Raw genomic sequence first — 4,715 nt, 5'->3', positions numbered from 1 at the left:
GCCGTTAGTGTAGCGGTTGTTGTGGAAAGAAAGGAATCTGGCAAGGAGTATCTAGTTCGGAGGCCAGTTTACAATGTTAGTGAGGTGCTCATTGAATCTAAGCAGAGGCACCCACATTGGCAGAAGCTGGTTTATCGAGTGTTCATGGCTAGTCGTAAGTTGAAGCAATATTTCCTTGGTCATCCCGTCACTGTGTGTAACGCCCCAAGACCGTTGCGCCAGGTGTCCTCCAGTTATTCGCTGTTGTTGCCTTGTCATTTGCTTGTGTGTTGCATTTTATCATGTCATCATATGCATTGCATCATCATGTTTTCAAAACTTGCATCCATCTCGGTCTCCTAGTTCCGTCCGTTGTCCGTTCTGAGCCCAACCACACTTGCACGCGTCCGCGGCATGTCCAAAATAGTAATTTATAAGTGGCCGTAAAATGTTCTCGGAATGGGATGAAAGTTGGCGTGTGGTCTTATTATAGTGTAGATAGACCGCCTGTCAAGTTTCATCGCATTCGGAGTTTGTTTGACGCCCCAACAATTAACTATAGCGACAATATAGTCGGTCAAACGTCGGACGTTTTCGGTCTCCGAAAACAGTCGCCAAGCCTCTCTTCTCTTCTCTCAGCCTGAGACCTTCTACACAGTCCACTACCTATCCACCAGACCAACCTAACCTCTCTCGTCAGCCCTTGGCCCTCCTCGCGCGCGCGTCCGAAAATTGTCCAGGACCCGACCCGAGCAGTCGTCACCGTTGTGTCCGGATCATCCCCAAACATCTACAAAACGTCTCCGTTTCTTTATTTGGGCCCCCTAACCTATTTATTCGCGACCGTCCGATTAAGATCGGAGGGACCAAATACCCCTAATAAAAACCCACTTAATATATAACTAGACCGAACCCTAGAAATGAGGAGCCTTGTCCCATCCTCCCAGCCACCGCCGCCAGCATCTCCCACCTCGGGATCCTCCCATTCCCCACCGCGCCAACCACCAGCCACACCTGGATCCAATCCATCCACTGCAGCCAATCCATCGATCACCTTCCACCCCGCCCGAGGGCTCTCCTCGTTCCTCTCGCACCTGAGGAGAGAGCAGACGCATCACTCGCGCTCGAAGCCTCATGCCTCCCCGACGCCCTTGCCTCGCGCTGGCAAGTGACCTCGCCGGAGTGCCCTGCCAGAGTAACAGCCACACCAGGGACCCTCGTGCCCTTCTCCTTCCCTGCTCTCCCTCTCTCTCGGCTTCCCTCCCCCATTTTCTTCTCTCAATTCTCTCTGTCTGTCTTTCTTCAGGTCTCATTAGCCGCCATGGACGTCGTCGCGCGGACCTGCCTCCGTTCCTGCGACCACGCTTCGGTCAGCAGCAGTAGTTCGCTATGCCGCTACCCATCTTTCTCCTTCCTCCCGTTTCCCCTACCTCTATCTCCCTCTAATCTATGTTTTTCTCTGTTCTTTGCCTCGAACAGGAGCAGGCATGGCCGTCACCGTAGAACTCGAAGCCGCACGCCGCCGCTGAAGCTCCTCCGCCATGGACGCCGGGCCTCAAGGCCGTGCCTCTCCTCCTCCTCACTTTCCCCTCTTTCTGTTTTCCCCTGCCATGGCCTCTCTCCTCACGATCTCCCTCTTGTGCTGCACCAGGGAACGCCATGGCCGCCGCACCATGGAGCCACATCGACCCGGATCCGGTCGGAAACAGGACGAGCCCATGCCTTCCCCGCCTCGGATCGGGCCGTCCCCACACGCTCGCCGTTGCTCTGCTGCGGCAGCAGCAGCCGCTTCACTCGCCATCCTCGCCGGTGACTTCTGTGCATCCGTGGAGTCCAGACTCCGCCTCCTTGTTTGCTCGATATTCTGCTGCTACTATGCTAAGTTCACCAAGCCAGCTCTGCTGGTCATCCCAGCGCAACAACAGCAGGAGGTCCTGGGTTCGATTCCCAGGCACCCAAGTTTTGCCCCGTTCTTCATTTATTTTATTTTATTTTGCACAGAGCCATTCGGCTCGAAGCCTCATCTGGGCCACTGCACCGTGATGCTTCTGGCCCAAGTATGTTTTTTTTCTCTGCTTAGGTTTAATCATTTTCCAGTGCATGCATAATTACATCATTTTGCCACTGTTTTGCATTGTTAATAACTAAATTAACCGTGCATCGGATTAAAACAACTTATATATGAAATATGCTTAGTTTTTCATCTAGTTTCATAATATGTCTTTTTCATCCATGTTTAAAATGCTTAAGATGTTGTTTGTTTAAATTTGCTTAAATAACTATTAAAATGATTATAATCATAACTAAATAACCGTAGCTCGGATTTTAATAAACTTTATATGTAAATGGGGTAGAAAAATGCCTAGTTTAACATGGTGACCTTACTTTGCATGTTTAATAACTATAAAATATGATTTAGGGCAGAACAGTTCCAAACCTAATATATGCATATGAGGATTTTCCGGAATTGTTGTTCGTTGTGTTCCGGCCTCATTTAAACTTACCTAGATAGGTAATTTTTTTTCATATGCTTCACCTCTTGCCATGTTAACAAACATTTAATTTTGTTGAGTACCTAACCGAGATCGAACTAAATAACTTGAATGTGGTGTTTCGTCAATATGCAACGGAGTTGCATATTGAGCTCCACTTAATTTGTAGGGCTGTTTGTGCACTTTGCCATGCCATGCCTCATTAAACTGGACATGCATCATACTTGTTTGCGCATCGTGTCATGCTTATGTGGTGGTTGTTTACCATGATTGTTTGCTTCTTTCCGGTGTTTGCTTCTTCGGGTTGGTTCCGATAATGTCGTGTGTGTGAGGATCCGTTCGACTACGTCCGTTTGTCTTCTTCATGGACTCGTTCTTCTTCCTTGCGGGATTTCAGGCAAGATGACCATACCCTCGAAATCACTTCTATCTTTGCTTGCTAGATGCTCGCTCTTTTGCTATGCCTATGCTGCGATACCTACCACTTGCTTATCATGCCTCCCATATTGTTGAACCAAGCCTCTAACCCACCTTATCCTAGCAAACCGTTGATTGGCTATGTTACCGCTTTGCTCAGCCCCTCTTATAGCGTTGTTAGTTGCAGGTGAAGATTGAAGTTTATTCCTTGTTGGAACATGGAGATGTTGTTCCTTGTTGGGATATCATAATATCTCTTATTTAATTAATGCATCTATATACTTGGTAAAGGGTGGAAGGCTCGGCCTTATGCCTGGTGTTTTGTTCCACTCTTGCCGCCCTAGTTTCCGTCATATCGGTGTTATGTTCCCGGATTTTGCGTTCCTTACGCGGTTGGGTTATAATGGGAACCCCTTGACAGTTCGCTTTGAATAAAACTCCTCCAGCAAGGCCCAACCTTGGTTTTACCATTCGCCACCTAGCCTTTTTTCCCTTGGGAGTCGCGCATCCCGAGGGTCATCTTATTTTAACCCCCCCGGGCCAGTGCTTGTCTAAGTGTTGGTCCGAAATGGGCAGCCTGCGGGGCCACCTCGGGGAAACTTGAGGGATGGTTTTACTCGTAACTTGACCTATCCGGTGTTGCCCTGAGAATGAGATATGTGCAGCTCCCATCAGGATGTCGGCACATCGGGCGGCTTTGCTGGACTTGTTTTACCATTGTCGAGGATGTCTTGAAGAACCGGGATACCGAGTCTGATCGGAATGTCTCGGGAGGAGGTCTATTCCTTCGTTGACCGTGAGAGCTTGTCATGGGCTAAGTTGGGACACCCCTGCAGGGATTTGAACTTTCGAAAGCCGTGCCAGCGGTTATGGGCATATGGGAATTTATTAACGTCCTGTTGTAGAAAACCTGAAGTTAACCTTAATTTAAAATATATCAGCAGCGTGTGTAACCGTGATGGTCTCTTTCCGGCGGAGTCCGGGAAGTGAACACGGTGTTGGAGTTATGCTCGACGTAGGTTGTTCTAGGATCACTTCTTGATCATACTTTTATCGATCGTGCTTTGCCTTCTCTTCTCGCTCCCTTTTGCGTATGTTAGCCACCATATATGCTAGTCGCTTGCTGCAGCTCCACCTCATACCTTTACCTTACCCATAAGCTTAAATAGTCTTGATCGCGAGGGTGCGAGATTGCTGAGTCCCTGTGGCTCACAGATACTTCCAAAACCAGCTTGCAGGTGCCGTTGAACAGAGCAGGTGACGCAACCAAGCTCAAGGAGGAGCTCGTTGAAGATCTTGTCCTTTGTGTTGCTTCGTTCTAGTTGATCAGTAGTGGAGCCCGGTTGGGGTCGACCGGGGACCTTTGTCGCATTTGGGGTTCTTCTTTTATTTTGGTTCCGTAGTCGGACCTTGAGTGTATTTGGATGATGTAATGCTTTATTCATGTAATTGTGTGAAGTGGTGATTGTAAGCCAACTATGTATCTTTTCCCCTATTGTATTACATGGGTTGTTTGCGAAGATTACCTCACTTGCGACATTGCTTTCAATGCGGTTATGCCTCTAAGTCGTGCTTCGACACGTGGGAGATATAGCCGCATCGAGGGCGTGACACTATCCCCCTCTTATTCCAGCATTCTGCAGTTCAGTCCACATATGATAGCCTTTTCCATTTGATACCAATGCATACATATGTAGTGTAGCTCCTTACTTGCGAGTACTTTGGATGAGTACTCACGGTTGCTTTGCTCCCCCTTTTCCCCCTTTCTATACTCGATTGTTGCGACCAGACGTTGGAGCCCAGGAGCCAGACGCCACCGTCGATGAC

The 4,715-nt window shown here is 48.6% G+C and overlaps 1 long non-coding RNA gene across 2 annotated transcripts; it reads left to right on the top strand.

Annotated features, from left to right (window-relative positions):
* The first annotated feature begins 1,056 nt into the window (after positions 1-1,056).
* Positions 1,057-1,544, top strand: LOC125516170. 2 transcript variants are annotated; one of them, XR_007287257.1, is made up of 2 exons: positions 1,057-1,348; positions 1,459-1,544. It is a non-coding gene; the product is annotated as an uncharacterized LOC125516170 (long non-coding RNA). The 2 variants fall into 2 exon arrangements; XR_007287258.1 differs by having other exon boundaries at positions 1,057-1,358.
* Positions 1,545-4,715: the final 3,171 nt, after the last annotated feature.

Source organism: Triticum urartu, chromosome 6 (assembly GCF_003073215.2).
Source record: "Triticum urartu cultivar G1812 chromosome 6, Tu2.1, whole genome shotgun sequence".
NCBI classification, from domain to species: Eukaryota; Viridiplantae; Streptophyta; class Magnoliopsida; order Poales; family Poaceae; genus Triticum; species Triticum urartu.
Note: the sequence above shows the minus strand (reverse complement) of the source record. Positions and strands in the feature narration are given on the sequence as shown.